Here is a 19,370-nt window from a genome sequence, read left to right on the forward strand (position 1 = left end):
TGGGTGGCTCAGTCGGTTGAGGGTCCGACTTTGGCTCAGGTCATGGTCTCGCGGTCTGTGAGTTCTAGCCCCACGTTGGGCTCTGTGCTGACAGCTCGGAGCCTGGAGCCTGCTTCAGATTCTGTGTCTCCCTCTCTCTCTGCCCCTCCCCTGCTCATGCTCTGTGTCTCTCTCGGTCAAAAGTAAATAAACATTAAAATAAAATTTTTTTTAATTAAAAAAAAATAGATGATGGTTGGGGCACCTGAGTGGCTCAGTCAGTCCGTCAGTCAGGTGTCAGTTCGGCTTGGGTCATGATCTCGTGGTTCGTGGGTTTGAGCCCCTCATCGGGCTCTCTGCTTGTGGTGGGGAGCCTGCTTGGGATTGTCTCTCTCCCTGTCCCTCTGCCCCTCCCCTGCTGGCTCTCTCTCCCTCTCAAAATAAATAAACAAACTTTAAAAAAATAAATAAATAAAAATAGATGATGGCGTACATAATATTGCTGAGATATATTTAAAAAGACGAGTAACGGTTTTACTTTAAAATTCAATTTGAATGTGCCAGCAACTATATCTTTTGAAACTATATAAATTTATGATTGAGCATTTTAGTTTTGAACTTTAAAATGTGCAAAGGGAAACTATAATCTGTCAAAATTATCTTAAGATACATGAGAGAAACAAAGAAGGTCCCTTATAAAGAGAATGGGCTCTGCCTCGTGAAGCTTACATTCCCAGCTGAAAGAAGCCAGACAGGCAGGGAGGGTAAGCGCCAGGTGGCATTTGTGTTCTTTCAGGAAATACATCCTGTCCTTTCTCCTCCCACCTGGAGGCACCCACCAAGCTAAGAAAAAAGAAAAAAGAAAAAAAAAAAAACTCAAGGTAGACTATTTCCCTTCTTTAAAAAAAAAATTAATGCTTATTCATTTTGAGAGACAGAGAGAGCGCGCGCGCGCGCGCAGGCGTGTGAGCGAGTGGGGGAGGGGCAGAGAGAGAGGGAGACACAGAATCTGAAGTAGGCTCCAATCTCCGAGCGGTCCCCACAGAGCCCGATGCGGGGCTCGAACTCACAAACTGTGAGACCGTGACCCGAGCTGAACTCAGATGCTTAACCGACTGAGCCACCCAGGTGCCCCGAGACTATTTCCCTTCTAATCTAAATGGAGTTTAATGTATTAAATGGCAAGAAAATACAAATGGATCCCATAGGTTCCTCTATGTCAAGGGCTTCCAGCATTTCCAAGTGACTAGACTAACCTTGTGCTTCTCCTATGTCCAACCACATGCCATTAGCCAACAAAATACAATGCCTAGCAGCAACATACTAACATTTTATCTAAATGAAATCAGGTTATAAATGTCCATCAACTGACGAATGGATAAAGAAGATGTGGTTTATATATACAATGGAATACTACCTGGCAATGAGAAGGAATGAAATCTGGCCATTTGCAACAACGTGGATGGAACTGGAAGGTTTTATATGCTGAGTGAAATAAGTCAGTCAGAGAAGGACAGATATCATATGTTGTCACTCACATGTGGATCTTGAGAGACTTAACAGAAGACCATGGGGGAAGGAGAAAAAAAACAATTACAAACAGAGAGGGAGAGAGGTAAACCACAAGAAACTCTTAAATACAGAGTACAAACTGAGGGTGGACGGAAGGGAGAGTGGGGGAGCAGGAAAATAGGTGACAGGCACTGGGTGTTGTATGTAAGCCAATTTGACAATAAATTATATTAAAAAAAATAAGTGAAATCAAGTAAAAAGTACATCACAGAGAGATTTGAATAAGAAAGAAAAACATATAAAGTATTCAAAAAGGAACCATGGAAGAAAGAGACTACGATCCTGCTATGACAGTATAAAGATCTGGGAACTGATTGGATGTGTATGTTACCTAGAGATCTGTGTGTGTGTGTGTGTGTGTGTGTGTGTGTGTGTGTTGGGGGCAATTTTTCCCTGTGCTGCTACCTATTTGCAGTGGACTGAATGGCGGAGTCCCCCAGAATTCAAATGATGAAACCTTAATCCCCAGTGTGCTTTCATTTGGAGATGGGGCATTTGGGAGTTAATTAAGTCAGGTAGATGGAGCCCTCACCATTGGATTAGTGCCCTTATAAGAAGACAAACACGAGGGATGGTTTGTCTCTCTCTTTCTCTCTCTCTCTCCCCCTCTGTCTCTCCCAGGTGAGTATACAGCAAGAAGGCAACTAACCATTTGCAAGCCCAGAAGAGAGCGCTCACCAGAACCCAGCCATGTTGTCACGCCGATCTTGAACTTCCAGCCTCCAGAACCATGAGAAATACGTGATTATTGTTGCAGGCCCCCCAGCCTGTGATGCTTTGTTACAGCAGCTGGGACCAGCTAAGACCTTGACCTCTGCAGTGAAGCATGCCCCAAGTCTGCCTGACTTGTTCTTCCCTACCACACGCTTTTCTCTATCTCTCAGGGACAGAAAGCCAAGAGCTAATTCAGAGTGTGTTTCTGCACCACAGCCATTGCTAAGAACACCTAATGCCTGAGAAGAGAACAGGGAGAAATGAAGATAAGAGAAAAAATCTTAAAGGAAAAGGATGCAAAGAAAAAAAGATGAAACCTGGGGAAAAGTGGGAAAAATCAAAACTAAAACCATGAGAGCATATTATCCAGTCTCATTGGAAAGGAATTCTATCCTTAGTTGGATACAAAGCAAATTAATTTTACCCTTCTTGGCATTATTTTAATGCAGTCATTCAATGCTCCCTAAATATCACATTGGAAAAGCCACCTATTGAGTTTTCTGAAGAAACTGCCGGGATGGAGTTTTGGACGATGTCTGATTGCATTAGCTAATTGGAAGGGTTGTGAACTAACTTTCAGTGGAGAACTAATTTTGAGTAGAGTTAGCTCTTTCTAGTGCTCTTGTAAAGATAAAGGGAGAGAGTAAAACCCTATTCTTAGGTTTCACCCCAGAGGAAGATTTACAGTGAAGTTAATGACACTTAAGCTTCTAGGTCTTCAGCTACATGGACTCTATCCAAGGCCCTGAGAGGCCACATCTGTTTTTGTAAATTTTCAGAAGTAAGATATTTGAGCCGCAATCAGTTAAGACCGCCGTCTCTTTACAGTCTCACTTTCCTGTCCACACATTTCCATACATTCCTTAATTACGGGGTTTGCGGTCATTTCCGTGTGTACGCAGTGATGACTGGTCAGGCTGGTGTAGAAATGGCATCCAGGCCAACTTCTGTGGCCACCTGTGCTTTCTGACCATTGTCACTACACAAAGGTGTGGGGCCAGAGGGCATACTGAAATGGGAACATGTCCTTGGTCCCGGTGTTGGGAGTACATAGGCATTTGGGAGAGAAGGAAGCTTGCGACTTAAGAAGCCAGAAGCCAGTCTGAAGAATATTCCTCCAGTCGTCAGTGGTGTAAACCTTCAGATGTGTCACCAATGATGTGCTTTTCATAGATCAAGACTGACCTTCTTCCCTGACAGGAGTATAATGCAGCATGTACAGTTATAAAACGTCGCACATTATCTTTTCCATTGTGATGGGAATTGTGAGAAATAGAATGTTAGAATTATCAGAGTGCCTATGTTTGTAGAGCACACACTGGGAGCAGTGGTACAAACAGTGAGCGCGACTGCGTTTGAAGCCACAATTGTATTCATCTAACCCCCAAGGAGTAAAACAACAAATTTCAATCGACTATGCTAAAGGAGAGACTCGGCTATCTTTGTAGTCTCTCTGTAGAAAATATTACAAAAATGTTTTAATGTGAAAAGGCAATCAAAAAGTACGCAGTCAAAAAATGTAGGAAGACAACATCGCAATAGGTCAGGCGGTCAATTAGTAAAAATATTATGTTATTTTCTTGGTTTTGTGATGTTCGCAGTATGGGTCAAAAGAAATTTTTTGAGAGAGAGAAAGAGAGGGTGCAAGTGAGGGAGGGGCACAGAGAGAGAGAGAGAGAGAGCAAAAGAGAGAGAAGCAGGGTTCACCGGAAGCGGGTCTCCAGCTCACCTGATGTAGGATTCGAACTGGCGAACCATGAGTTCATGGCTTAACGGCAGAGCCACCCAGGCGCCCCTTTAAATTTTTTCAGGTTATTCTTGGGAATCTCTTTTCTCTTCCTAAATTCTTGTTTCTGCCTACGTCCTTAAATTGCAGAATCTTCAGCCTTCACGAAACCCCATTTGCTCTGCTCCTGAATCCATGCCTCATGGATAGAGGTAAGTGAATGTGCCTCCTCTTGTCTCTGTTCCAAATGACATCATGAGCTTCGCCTTCTGCGCTTGAGGAGCGATCGTACAATCGCCCTAAGAATAGGTAGGAGTTATTAACATGCATTTCTTTTTCTTCAACAGAGTGAAACAAGGGCTTACTCTCTGGATTTCCAGATGCACTTAAAATGAAATAATAATGTTGGGCCAGTCTTGCCCTGCTTTAAATTAATCACTCCAGGAAGAGACATTAAAGCTTTCAGACCACCAGTGTGCATAAATGCTTTAGTGCCCCAGACCATACACCCTCTCTTGATTATTCAGGACACAAGGAAAGTTAAGCGCAGTAAATGAGGCTGTTTTATGATCCATTTAAATAATCTGAAGAGGAAATTAATACTTTTATTACTTTTTATAAGTGAAAAACTTCCTTAAAAATCTATAAGAGTTCTTTATGTTAGAGTGGTTAGGACTACTCAAACCAAAACATGGATCCAGAGAAATAATGGAAGGTTAGGGAGAGGATGCATGGCCACACAAATCAAAATGGAATAAACAAGAGAGGCTGGAAAGTAATTTGGGGCTAAAAAGAAAAATCACCTCAAACAGAGCCAAGAAAAGTCACTCGATTAGAAATCAGGTTGTAATTTAAACATAAAATATTTCTTAGTCTTTTCGAATAATATGAATTTTTTTCTAGGGCTATGGCACTTTGGAAGGGGATTCTGGAGAAAATGTGGAAATAGTTTGTGACTCTCCGCCCACATTGGTCCGTTCAATACTTCTTTATGTGAGAAACATCCTATTAGTCACTTTGCAAACACTCATCCCAAACTTTAAGTGCCCACAACAGTCCAGTAGAGAAAGTAAACATGTCCTAACGGGATAGAAAACTTTACTTCTCTGATGTCATCTTTTACCTACGTCTGTCTCAGTCAGTTCCAGCCATCCTGGCTGTTGCTCTGTTTTTGAAATACGCCTCGCACACTCCAGTCTCAAAGCCTTTGAATTAACTCTTCCCTCTGCCTAGATTCTACTCTCTGCTAGATTCTACAGGGCTCCCTCCTTTACTGTATTTAGATATCTGTTCAAATGTCACCTTCTCTGAGAGCCCCTACCCCGTAATTCTTTGTCGCGTTAGCTTGCTTTATTTTTCTTCTGAGCGTGTCACAGCTTTTCAGTTCTCTCTAAAAGTCCTTAAGAGCTAATAAGCATTGGGAGATGGAACTTAATCGTTGCATAGCTGAAAAGGAACACGGAAAGTAACTTTGCTCTACAAATGTGTCACACAAATGCCAGCTTCTAATCTGAAGCTCCAGCTAGATTTTAGCTGGTTACACCTTGTCAAACTCTTCTGTTAGCTAGACATTATCTCAATAATTTATTTCCTTTTATAGAGGCATTTAGACCACTCACGTTCCCGATAGGCATCAGCTGATGGGACTCAAGCTAAGAAAACTCTAGGAATGTTAAGTGAGGGACTATTTCCATGGTGTATTAATTTCCTAGGGCCACTGCACAACAAATTAGCAGGGCTTAAACAGAAGAAATGTATTGCCTTGCAGTTCCAGAGGCCAAAAGTCTAAGATCAAGATGCCAGTGGGGTTGCTTCTTTATGAGGCCTGTGAAGGAGAATCTGTTCCTGCCTTCTCTCTTAGCTTCTGGTGGTTTCCTGGCACTCTTTGACATCCCTTGACTTGTAGATGCTTTGCTCCCAATCTCTACCTTCACTTTTTCATGGCATCTGTGTGTGTGTGTGTGTGTGTGTGTGTCCAAATTCCCCCTTTTTTCTTTTTTTTTTTTTTAAGTTATTTATTTTTATTTTGAGAGAGAGAGAGAGAGAGAGCGCGTGCACAGGGGAGGGGCAAAGAGAGGGAGAGGGAGAATCCCAAGCAGACTCTGCTCTGTCAACACAGAACCCGGCTCTGGGCTTGCACACACCAGTGGAACCATGAGATCTTGACTTGAACCAAAGCCAAGAGTCGGCCATTTAAATGACTGAGCCACCCAGACACTCCTCTCCTTTTTTTTTCTAAAAACACAGTCATGTTGGATTAGGGCCCCCCCTAACAACTTTATGGTAACTTGATCATCTATAAAGGTCATGTTTTCAAATAAGGTCATGGTTGGAAGCACTGAAGGTGGAGACTGAATCTTCTTTGGGGGAGGACGTGATTCAACTCACAACACACAGTATAGATGGGATGTGGGAGAATTGCAGCGTGCAATGTAGTTAAGACAGGACTGTTTCTGCCTCTGGGCCTCAAAGGGTAAAGGAAGGACACAGATACTAGAAGAGGGAGGAGAAAGTTGTGTATAGAAGCTGCCTCAGGAAAAGCAGTGAACTTTGGTTGAGCAACAGAGCCCACTTTGGATGATCCATGAGAGAGGGAGCCGAGGGATTGATGTCCTGACTTCATTCTCCTCCCTCTTTCCAGTCTTCTACCAGGGCTCCTCCTGGGCCAACCCAACCAGAAGCCAGAGAGCAGGGAATCCTTTTGAAATAATCAACATAAATCGATGCTTTAGAAACATTCCTGGGGCACCCGGGTGGCTCAGTTGGTTGAGCAGCTCTTGATTTCAGCTCAGATCATGATCGCACAGTTCATGGGATCAAGCCCTGAGTTGGGCTCTGCACTGACACCATGGAGCCTGCTTGGGGTTCTCTCTTCCTCTCTGTCTGTCCCTCTCCTGCTTATGCTTTTTTATTCTCTTTCTCTCTCTCAAAATAAATAAATAACGCCCCCCCCCCAAAAAAAAGAAAAGAAACACTTCTGTTAGTGTAATCTGATTATTTTTAATTTGGTCTTTTGCATTTTTAGGAGAAACGCATTTGCAGGATTAGTTTACATTAGCTTAGAAGATTCCTGTCTTATTTTTCTTTTATAGTGGAGAGAAGATGCAGAGCTTAAGAGGAATGGGTCGATGGATGAAGACGTTTCTTTCCTCACTTGCACTGGCTTGATCAGACCATCTACCAACAGGATCTTGCCTGGAGTCTTGGCTCTACCATTTACTAAATGGTTGGAAACGGTGTGTTTGCCAGGCATGTTTCCTGTTGTGTAAAATGAGGAGGACTGGAGCTGAAGTCAGGAAGTCAGTGATGTTATATGCGATGTGACTTCCCCCATAACCGCAAAGGTCTTCAGTAAAACTGCTAAACTAATAACAGATTTAGGAAAAGCAGGCTTTATGTTTGGATAACACAGGATGAATGCAAAACAAGGAAGAGAAAACTAAGAAGAAGGAAACCATCAGGAATTGACAGAAATTACAGGCATAGTTCCAAACCTGCACAGGCATCAAGTTGGAATCTTAAGCCACGTTGTTCTAAGTCTGCAAGGGAGAGTAGAACCTCAGCTGACGGTCCGAATACCCCTAAACTTCTCCAAGGATTTTTATGCTTTAAAATTTTTCATTCCACTTCTTTTAACAATCCCTCTAGTCCAGAACTTCACGTCTAAATTTAACGTCTTATTTCTGTAATTTCGACTGAGTCTCATAGTTGTAGCAATAACCGTAATAGCTGCCACGTACCAGCAATGGAGTCAGGCTGTCTGGATTTGAGGTCTCAGCTATGCGACTTACAAGCTCAAGCAAATTACTCACACTCTTCAAACTATACAGTCTTTTCATCCATAAAATGGGACTATGATGTCTGCATCTATCATAAGGCAGTGGTGACTCTCAAATACATTAACATATACAAAAAACCTAACAGAGCACGTGGCACTGAGGAAGTCCTTGATAATGTTTGTTATTAATATCATTTCCATATGTTGAGCGCTGTTTAAATAAATCATCATATTTAATGCTCATAAGTAATAACCCTCAGAATTAGCTGTTTTAATCGTCAGTTTACAGAGAAGGAAATTAAAAGTCAGAAAGCCTAAATAATAATTAAAAAATAGCTATTTTATCCATATCCTGCTACATTTATTTATTCCTGTGTCAATGTGATCACAGAGAAATAAATGTTTGAATGAATCAGTGAATGAATATATTTCCTCCTCTGACCTTTTGTGGATCCAGAGAAGGGAAAGAAATAATTTGTCTCTTAATTCTGCCATTTTTTTTTACTGCTCACTCACACTCTAAAACCAAGGATTTAAGTGCCAATTTCATTAATGTTCTATTTTCTTTTTCTTCCAGAGAAGCAATAAAAATATTTATATGAAAGAGATGTAAACCATATTGCTTCCCAAGCTCCCACACCTTGACGTTTTTCTTTCTTGATTCTTCTACAAGCTGCCTTTGGAACATAATCTATGCCAATTGAAACTATCAAAATAAATTAAAAGTATAATTTTGCAATTTCTGAACCAAACATTCTATAAAAACTCTAATGAATAACATGTACTTTTCCTTTTTCTCACTAATATAAATTTATTCTCCCAAAAAAGTAATCTAATCTTCTTGGTACAATTTTTCCTACAGAAATCCATACTCTTTACGGCTCATGATTTCCTTACTCTTTTCCAATCTCTCTTCGCAGAATGTAATTTGTGAGTCTTTGAAACTGACATTAAATGATCTAAATGGTCCTGACTACCAGCACTTTCTTTCTCTATTTTGGAGTTGGATATGTAACTGAGGTTAGTATTAAGTCCCACGGAATAGAGACAGTCCTTCTTCTAGATATAGAATGCTCTACTGAGGGGCGCCTGGGTGGCTCAGTTGGTTGAGTGTCCAACTTCGGCTCCGGTCGTGATCTCACAGTTCGTGAGTTCCAGCCCCGCGTCAGGCTCTGTGTTGACAGCTCAGCTTCCTCTCTCTCTGCCCCTCCCCTGCTCTCTCAAAAATTAAGCATTAAAAAATTCCTTAGAAAGGAATGCTCTGCTGAGACAGTCATTGGACCATAATGACCATCAAATGTCTACAGTTTCCATTTGTCACCTACTGCTGATTCTAATCTTCCGCTGGTTTTGCAAGTAACTCTTTACTACTAAGCAGTTCAATTTCTTCCTTTCATTTGATTTAAGGATGTAATGAGAAGTACGCCTGTGGAGGCACGTACGTCAGTCCCCAAACTACGCTCTGCCGGCTCCTAGACTACTCTGTCCCGTATTAGTAGGAGTCAACATGTACAATATGGACCCAAGGGCATGGGAACTAAAAGGGAAAAGTATAGAGCTGGCACCTGTCTACTATTGTGTAGCATTTAGTAAAAGACGGACTTCTTCAAAATTCAGTGGATTCAGTCTTCTGTGATAGTGCAGTGTCCTCTTCTCTAGACATCATAGGCAAGTAAAGAACTGTGACTTTGTTACGTAAAAGTGACTGACCATCGATGGCTCCCAGAGAAGGGCTTTTGGTTCAGCCTCTTTGCCTACTTGTGACATTGAACACTGGCGGTGCCTTGCTCTTTGATTTCCCTGTCAGCGTGCTCTCAGTTTGCTACCTCTCTTCCAGAGAGCTATCCATCCTCACGAGTATTCCCTAACTTTTGAACCTTCATTCCCACCCTCAACAAACGGGCACAGAAGGGGAGATAGAGAGATGAACAGCACCGTCTTTGTCCTCAAGAGGCTTTTAGGCTCCTATGCAGAGATGAACAAGACATTAGATAGTGAACTAATATGTTATCAGTGACGCTGAGTTCCCTGAAGTATGGACTTATTTAACTTTCCCTCAAAGTCTTTGGGGGAGAAAAGGCTGTTGTGTATCTGTGGTTACGATATCACCGAGCAGGAATTGTCTTTCCCTCTGTCGCCGACTGGGCTGCTTTCACAAAATCAGGGGATTTCAGAGCCAACTCTCCTTTCACAGATAAGTGACCTGAACCGAGAGAGGGAAAGCAAGTGGCCCGTGGCCGCGAGGTTTGTAGGGGGCAAAGCTGGGCCAGAACCAGACCTCCCCGCGCCCGCTGCTCCTGCTGTCGAGCCTCGTAGCAGCTCTTTCGGGGCCGAAGTTTCCCTGTGAATCCGTAAATAACCCCATCCTCGGTGACATAACGGGTTGGTATTTCCCTCCAGTTCCACAGCAAGGCCTGCAGATCTGAACAGGGGCAAAAATTCACACCTCTCTGGATGGAGCAAACAAATTCTTCAGATTCCATGTCAGTTTGTGGAAGATTCGCTGTGAAAGCCAGCGACCTCTGGCCTGCAGGCTGGAGAAGTGGTTCTAAGCCCATTAAAATTCATGCTTAGAGCCTGATAGATCATATGGGAGCTGCTATAACAGAAATCATTCCTGAGGTCACACGGTGCGTTAACCCCCGTGCTCCCCGACACAGTGATGACGGCTCAGATAAACAATCCTGGATTTAATGAATCCTCAGATAGACAAGTTTATCCGGGAAAAGGGTGAGTGGTCTCCCCCAAGGCTGCCTGATGCAGGATACAGTACAGAAGATCAAACAGTGACAGGAACCTGATGATATTTGCTTTCCCAGTGGTAAAGATGACACACAGATATCCTGTGACCAAGTAGGAAAAGGGGAGAAGTAAACAAGGAAGGGAGGGGAGGGAAGTGGGGAAGGGGAGGATAGAGGAGGGAAGGGAGGACAGGGAAGGCAAGGAAAGAAAAGGGAGAGAAGAGGAGGGGAAGGTCCTGGAGGGGAGGGAGGAAAAGAGGAAGGAAGGAGAGAAGGAAGGAAGGAAGGAAGGAAGGAAGGAAGGAAAAGAAAGAAAGAGAGAAAGAAAAAGAGAGAAAGGGAAGGAAGAAAGAAAGGAAGAAAGAACGAGAAGGAAGAAAGGAGGGAGAAAATGGCAAGAAGGAACATTGTGTCACCAAACTGACGCCTGTCAGATAAAAGAGACTGGAGCCATAATTCTTCCCAGCGTTTCTAATGGGATTTTAATACAGCATTTGGCCATCATATTTTTTTCATTCCTTCAATGACATACATGCCTGAAGTGTAGCCACGGAGCCTCTGAACTCTGTATATTTCTGTAATACACAAAGAAAACAGCCGTCACATCCATTTTAAGGAACTTTTAAATACATTACAGTGAGGTCCATAGGCCCCGGATCCGAAGGGAACTGCACAAAGCCTGTCTGTACATCATCTGTGACGGGCCTGAATTCCAGCCAAGGCAGGGTTTTTTTCTAAATAATAAAATAAAATACTGTGTTTTTTTAAAGGAACATTATATTTTTAAACTGGAAATCATTGTATTTTGTATCTTATGTGGCATCTGAAAGTGATTTAGTTGAACAATGTGGTTTCTGATTGGTATTTGAATTGGTTCCAGAACATTTTTCATAATAACCATCTTAAAGATCCCAATTATCTGATCCTCTTTCCCCCTTTCACATGGTTTCGTAGGAGGTTTCCAGAGAAAAAGAGAAACCTGCAAGGGCCGGCAAGCCAACTCACATCTAGCTAACCCGTGTTTGCCTGCTAGGCTCGAAGGAAAGGGATTGCTAGTTATTCTGAGTTGTCCAGGATGCATTTATGACTCAATAAAGGAGGCCTTGGCATTACCAGAATAATTACTTACTCAAACAAGCCTATAAAACCAAAGGGTTGCCCCAACTAAAAGGTAAGCAGAGAACTTTTTCCTTTTAGTGCTAACATGTAAACCTAGTAAACTGTATTTAGATTTCTATAAAATCAGGTCTGGATGCAAAATGGCTGCTTGATTTACCAGGTGGGCAGCTGAGTCAATTCCCCAGGGTTCCATAGGGGCTGAGAGAAGGCAGTCCTATTAAATATGAAAGAACACTCATTCATAAATGGACCCAGCCTCATTTGCGGCTTGCAGAAATTGTGGCGTGGAGGTTAAGAAAGCAGGTCCTGGAGTCAGCTGCATCTGAGGCTGCCTCCACCGCTGTTACCCGGTATCACCCGGGAGCAGTGATCCATATTCTTTGTGTCTCAGCTGTATGGTAGAGATCATGTGATGCCTGTTTTACGGGATCGTTGGAAGAAATGAAAAGAACGCTTCATGTGGCGGGCTTAGAACGACACCTTGTCTAGAGTGGGACACACAATAAATGGTAGCTCATATGATTAGATGTAACAGAATCTTATTGCAATAAACAGAAGCTTTTATTATTACATACATTAATGACAAGAATAAATAGTTCTTGACCACTAAGGGTCAACACATAGTGCCCGACGCCATGCTAAGCATTTCAAATATGGTGCTTCACATAGTCGTCTCCAGGTAAAGTTCTTATTTTAGGTGAAGTTTCTGTTAAGCGACAGAACTGAAAATAGAGCTATACAACTATAGGATAGAGTACATACAACTATAAATAGTAAATACAACTATAGGATACTCAGCTAAATTTGATTTCAGATAAACAGGAAGTAATTTTTTAGAATGAGTGTGTCCCAAATACCGCATGAGACATGCGCGTAGGTGTGGCCACCCTAACTAGAAATCAAGCCCCCAGATCGATTTTATCAAGCTCGTACCTTTTTGCTTCCCGTCACACAAAAGGTTCTATCTAGAATGTCACTTATGCCTTGTATATTTTATTCTCTAGCATTTTCCCCCAACCAGAGGGTTCTTAGATTAAAAAAGCAATCCAGGAATTGCGTGTGCTTACCAACTACGAGGAAAAGTGAAATGTTCAAGACGAAGAAGCTGAGGCAGGTACAGAGTATAAAGTTGGTGCGTCAAGCTCCGTGTCCTCGAGACGATGATCTCAAAGCACATCCGCGGTTACTGAAAGCACTTAAAAACAAAGTGGCAAAATAATATTTTATATTGAGAAAAAACATTTTTTGCATCATAATTTGCAACTACATGCTACACCTAACATGGCTTTTTTTTTTTCTTTAATGGTATGGATGCATAATCTGATTCACTCATTCAATAAAAATTATGGTCTTTATGTCAAGTTACTGTGCAGATGCTGAAGGAAAAAAAAACAGACACTGTCCTGGGCTTCACGAAATATACACTTTAGTGAAGAGACGTTAAGTAATTAAGTAAGCACAAAAACAAATGCAAAGTTGCAGTCATCACAAGATCTATGAAAGAGGAGTACATGGAGAGATGAGCCTAGAAGAGGGGTGCAGGAGTCCAGAAAAGTTTTCCATGAATTAGGAAGATGCCCTGATTACCTGAGCCAAGATCTGAAGAATGAACAAGATTTGACCAAAAAGGGTCAATGGAACGATTAATAGCATATTCAAAGTGCCACAGAAGAAGGGAGCATGGAAAATATGAGGAAATGACATATCTCTTCAGCTGGTATGGAAACGTGGGGCGTGGGCAATATTGGGGGTAGATGGGGCAGGAAATGTAACGTACTGGTTACAGGAGACCAGTCCACGGCAACAACTAGACCTAACCCCACCATGGCTCAAGACAATAAGTGTTTATTTCTCTCTCCTATAACATTCCAAGGCAATTCCAGGTTAAAGGTTGTGATGAGGGATCTTGGGGAATCCACCGGCAGAGACTCTGTCATCTTTCAAAGTCAACATGAGTATCGCCATCCCAGCCACCTGGTTAGGGTCATGAAGATGCCTCCCACAGGTTCTTGGAGCCTGGGCCCGAAAAGCACAATTACCACCTTTGCTCACGTTCCATTAGCGAAACTCGGTCACGTGTTCACACCTAACAGTAAGGGAGTAAGGGATGCTGGGATACATAAATCATCTACGTCGCAGGAGGAAGGGGAATGGGTATTATTAACGGCCTGCGGTGTCTGCCAGAAGCAGGTAGGGCCAGATGATGTGGAATTTTAGTTTTGTCTCAAGGCCGATGCAAATCCATCGAGGCGATTTAAGCAAAAAGGAGTGCGGTGATCAGATATGTATTTCCAAGAGATGACTCTGGCGACAAAGTGGAGAACAGATCGGAAGGCTATCAGAACGGCTGTAGGGAGATCATATCTTTGAGGAGGGTGTTCTAGGCCAGAAATCACGGTAGCATGGAATGGAGTCGTTGGTGGTTCTAGAAACAGGGAGCAGGAGACAGATGCGACAGCACCAGGCGACAAAGCAGTGGCTAGGGAACAACAGGCAAATATGTAATAAGTCTATTGTCTTTGCTTAACGATTTTCCACTTCCTGTTATCCCCTGCCTCTCCTTTTGTACCACTAGGCTCCTTGATCAGCATCAGTAACAGCGGAGGTATAAGAATCATCAGAAGGAATTCCTCGAATTTGGACAGACCTATCAAAAGGGCTTTACGGAACCTCAGGACAGAGTCCCTAGGGTGCAAATTGGTTCAGCACAGCCTGGCCTTTTTTTGTTGTTGTTTTGTTTTAAACACCAGGCGTGAAAAATGTTTTTAAACTGATAAGAACAGATACTACACTTGATCTTAGCCAAAAGGCCAAGAAGCGATTGAAAAATGTTTTTAAAAACAGACACCGAGAATGAGCATAGGACAGGAATCAGAAAACAGAGGACTCTTATCTCTGTTTGATTGTTTTCTGATACATAAAATGGGGACGATAGTACCTATACCTCCTACTCCTTATGCTCTGGATGTTGCGGGAGTCAAATGCCATGGAAATCGCATGTACCGGGGCACACGGTGGTTCGTGTTAATGGGGTTCCCTGGTGTTTGAAGTTTCTGTAATTGCTCGCTCAGACCCTGGAAGGAGGCATTCATCAAAGTATTTGCACATAAAATAAAGGGCTGCATGTTCAAAAGCCTGTTCATTCTTTTCTGGTTTTTACTGCGACCTAATATAACAGTAAGTGAAAGTTATTTGCCTAGTATAACGGCCTACGCAAACACAAGACATACACGAGTGTCGTTCAGCGTGTGGTTTAATTGAAGATCTGGGAGCTCGTTGGTTGAATTTACTGGTGTGAAAGAGGGAGCTGCCCAGCTGGATCTTCCTCAGGACTCCTGAACCTTGGTTTCTCCCTTAGTCATCTAGTAAGCTAAAAAGGACAATAGGCACCCTTACTAACTACAAAGCACTGTTCTAAGTAACGTGTGTGTGTATGAATAAATATGCACACGTACGCATGCATACGTACGCATGCATACGTATCGGTATAAATTCGCCTCTCGCCACAATCCTGTCTAGAAGATCTGTCATCGCCACCTCCATTTTACAGGTGAGGAAACCGAGGCACTTAGAATCTAAGAAACTTGCCCAGAGTCACAAAACTAGTAAATAGCTGAGCCGGAATTCAAACTTTGGCACCTCGACTCCAGGGTCCCTGCTCCTGAATCCCATGGTGCTGCATCTCTGTAACAGTCTAAATGCTGAGCGAAGGGCTATATTCTACCCCTATTGAGATTATCCTCATTCTAGCTATTGCATTATTTTCTTGAGAGGTATTTTCACTGACAGTCATCTGACTAAATTACTCCAAGAATTACCACTTGGCCCCACAGCTATTTCAGTGAGGCTGCTAAGATAATCCCAGATGGGTGGGGGAACTGGAAAATTCCACAACGGATTACAGCCAGCTAAAGTCTTGCCCAGCAAGGAGCAAGTTGCCATCACAGAGTTGCTATGTCTGCATGACACATTCCAGGGCCTTCCTTTCCTAGTGTCCACTGCCTTGTGGGAGGGTTACAGAGAAGGCAGTACTTGAACTGAATCTTGGAAGTTCAGTAGATGCTCATCGACTTGACAAAGGAAAAGGGATTTCAACTAGAGCAAAGAAAGAGAGAAATAACCCAGAAGGGACGAGCAAAGGACTAGCAAGAACGGGGAGAGTAGAGGTCAAGTACAAGAGGAGGCTGCCAGAAGCCAGGTCACACAGGGCTTCATGGAATTAAGTAACCTTATTCTGTGTAGCTCCAGGAAGCCACTGCAGGGTTTGGAGCAGATGGGTGATAAGTTTAGAATATCAGAAAAAGTATTAGGTTTAGGGGAACGATCATGGTGTCAGCTTTGGACTTTCTGGGATCGAGAAAGTCAACGTGAGTGACATTCGGCGGCTGTGTTCTGTGGACAAATGGACACGAAGGGGACAGTTTAGAAGAGAGATACGGGCAGGAAACTGATTTGAGACATGACACCCTCCCCACCCCGACCGCCCCCCAGTTCTCTGGCAATTAAAACCAGGAGAGTAAATGACATCTTGCAGGTGAATATATACAAAGAGGCAGAGGACAGAGACTGAGACCCTACGGTCCACATTTGAGGGCGGTGGACAGACGAAGAACGGGCGTGGGGAGAGGCAACGAGTCAGGGGAAATCACATGCGCAGGGCATAAGCCAAGGGAGGAGGGAGCATTACCGAAAAGGGCGTGGGCAAAAATGTCAGATGTCTCAGAGGGGGTCAAATGAGGTGAGGGCTGAGAAACCCTTCCTACGTCCATGGAGTGACAGGGCCAGCTCCTAACAGCAGGAGGTGGAAAGTGACTGCGAGGTTAGGAAATGAAAAGAGAGAACAGGTGGAGAGGCTTCTGAGGAAGGAGAGCAGAGACAGCAAGTTAACAGCCATCCTACGTTCTGCTTCTCGATCGCCTGGTGTCTTCAAGAGCCTGGGAAGAGAGACACGGAGCAACACGGCCCTTGCCTCCCTGTCAGCCTCTTAGAACAGATCAGGGCTGCAGACACCTTCCCAGCTGCAGTTTCACGTGGGATTCCAGCCCTCAATTTTTAGGGTCATTTTCCAAATCCCTCAGCCGTACAACATGAGACACTGGACGCTCCTTTGAGACCCAGTCGCCTAAAATATAATGAGAATGTGTGACTGTCTCCGAATGCGGGGCCTTTCGGTGTGCCAAAGGGCACGCTGCCTGAACGGAGTCTGTCTGTTGTCACAAAGCCCAGGTAATTTCACAGGCTTAAAGGACTTTTCGCTGAGCGTTTTTATTTTCCTCTAGGGTTTATTAAGTAAGTTTCGTTCATAATGATCATGTCATCTCGGGGGTGTTATTTAAGACAAAAATATTCAAAGGAGCCCAGCCCTGTAGAGGTGTCCCCACTCTCCTTTCACCGTGTTTAAAATACCCCTGTTTGTTACTTTGACCCCTCCCCTTACTTGTTGCCTCACGTGGGACACATCAGTTAACCTCTCAGGATCTCAGTGGGTTCGTCTGTGTGAAAAGGGGACTGGACAAGATGCTCAACAAAACCATATCATTCTACACCAGGGGTCAGCAACCCTTTTCTGTAAAACACCAAATAATAAACACGTTTAGCTTTGCGGGCCACGTTGGCTCTGTGGCAACCCCTCAACTCTCCGGTCATAATATGAAAGCAGCCACAGACACAATGTATACACAAATGAACATGGGTGCGTTCTGATAAAACTTTATTTACAAAAACAAACAGTGGGCCGGATTTGGTCTTCAGCCTGTAGTTTGCCAACTCTTGTTCTAAACTTTAAACGTAAGTCTTTGAAGAGGTGCCTAGGTGGCTCAGATGGTTAAGTAGCTAACTCGTGATCTCAGCTCGGGTCTTGATCTCTGAGTCACGAGTTCAGGCTCCATGTTGGGCACGAAGACTATGCAAAAGAAAAACCAAAATGAGTCTTCCAATTTACTAAGCTAGACCTCTTAGACTCACCTATTAAAATATTCAGGGGCACCTGAATATTCAGCCACGTGGGCGGCTCAGTCAGTTAAGCGTCCGACTTTGGCTCAGGTCATGATCTCGCGGTTTGTGAGTTCGGGCCCGCGTCGGGCTCTGTGCTGACAGCTCGGAGCCTGGAGCCTGCTCCGGATTCTGTGTCTCCCTCTCTCTCTGCCCCTTCCCCATTCATGCTCTGTCTCTCTCTCTCTTTCTTAAAAATAAATAAACACTAAAAATATTCATATCCCAGGGACACGGGTAGCTCAGTTAAGGGTCCGACTCTTGATTTCAGCTCAGGTCATGATTTCATGGTTCATGAGGTCAAGCCCCATGCCAGGTTTCTCACTATCAACACTTGGGATTCTCTTTCTCCCTCTTTCTCTACCCCTCCCCCCACTTGCATTTTCTTCTCTCTCTCTCAAAATAAGTAAATAAATTTTAAAAATATATTCATATCCCAGAAAAGGCAAATTATTCGGTTACTGTCAGCCATTATGTGATGGGAATCACAATATTTATCTTGCACACTGCAAATACGAAAAAGAGTCGTAGAAGGTTTAGCACTTCATTGGTAAACCATCTAGTCTGCCTCAAAGGGTAGGTGAGAAAAACTAATGATACTAATAATCCAGTCACACTTAAAATTCAGTTTGATCCTATAATTTAAATCGTCTATTTAAGAAGTATGTAACGTCTTTTTTTGTTGTTGTTAAAAACTCCCAATCTCAGACCACGTGGGTGGCTCAGCCAGCTGAGCGTCCAACTCTTGATTTTGACTCAGGTCATGATCCCAGGGTCATAGGATCGAGTCCCCTGCTGGGCTCTATTCTGAGTGTGGAGCCTGCTTGGGATTCTTTCTCTCTCCCTCTGCCCCTTCCTCAGCTTGCTCCCCCTCTCTCTCTGTCTCTCTCTCTCTCTCTCAAAAAATAAAAATAAATTAATTTAAAAAACCTTTTTTTAATCCCAAACCTCTTTGAAAGCCTTCCTTCCCCCTGCTTAAAGGTAGTGATGCACAAATGAATGAGGAGGTTGAAGAGGAGGGAGGTGACTGTGGGACCTCGAGGGCCATAGGGAAAAGCAGGGTCTTTGGAAGCATTGCCCCCTCCTTCCAGCTCTGGGATACCGTCCTTTTCAACAAGGTGCTGTGTACCTTGCTGGCATTCCACAGCTAAGGTCTGTGGTCAGGGTCATTTGCCATCTCGTTGGTCTCCGCTCAGCAGTAACCTTTGGCTGATGCTGCCTCACCTCCACGTCTGTCGGTGGCACAGACCCCACTGAGGTCCCATTCATTAGGCCCTGGTTTGACATACGTGTGCCTTGCAATCCTCCCTGTGGAACCACTTCAACCCCTCCCCCAGGGCAGTGACACCCCCCTGCCAGGTTCCATAGGGAGATTCTCAGCTCCTTCTGAAATCTGTCTATGCAACCATGGCTCATGAAAATGTCAACTGCAGACCCTTTCTCTGCCTGAGTTTTCTGCATGCTCAGGTCGGTGTGACCGTGACCCAGCTTGGTTTAAGGGCAGCCACTAAGCTGGCCTCCGCCCGTGTCAACCTGTTTCTTGGAGTTCTCTTTGACTTACCTATGGGCAAACGAAGTGAGAAATGTCTGATGCCTTCACTGCTTTTCTCTCTCCCCTACTCTCCTCCTCCAATCTCCGGAGCCAAAAAAAGAGGATTGGCTTCTTTTTTTTTTTTTTTAACTACCCATCCATTATCCCCCTGCTGCCTGGGAGCTGCCTAGACCTCAAGGGAGAAGAGCTGTCTTATCA

The 19,370-nt window shown here is 43.6% G+C and overlaps 1 pseudogene; it reads right to left on the reverse strand.

Moving 5' to 3' along the window:
• Window positions 1-14,325: 14,325 nt before the first annotated feature.
• On the reverse strand, window positions 14,326-14,451 carry LOC123587132 (annotated as a pseudogene).
• Between the last annotated feature and the right edge of the window lie 4,919 nt (window positions 14,452-19,370).

Source organism: Leopardus geoffroyi, chromosome C3 (genome assembly GCF_018350155.1).
Source record: "Leopardus geoffroyi isolate Oge1 chromosome C3, O.geoffroyi_Oge1_pat1.0, whole genome shotgun sequence".
In the NCBI taxonomy this organism is placed as follows: domain Eukaryota; kingdom Metazoa; phylum Chordata; class Mammalia; order Carnivora; family Felidae; genus Leopardus; species Leopardus geoffroyi.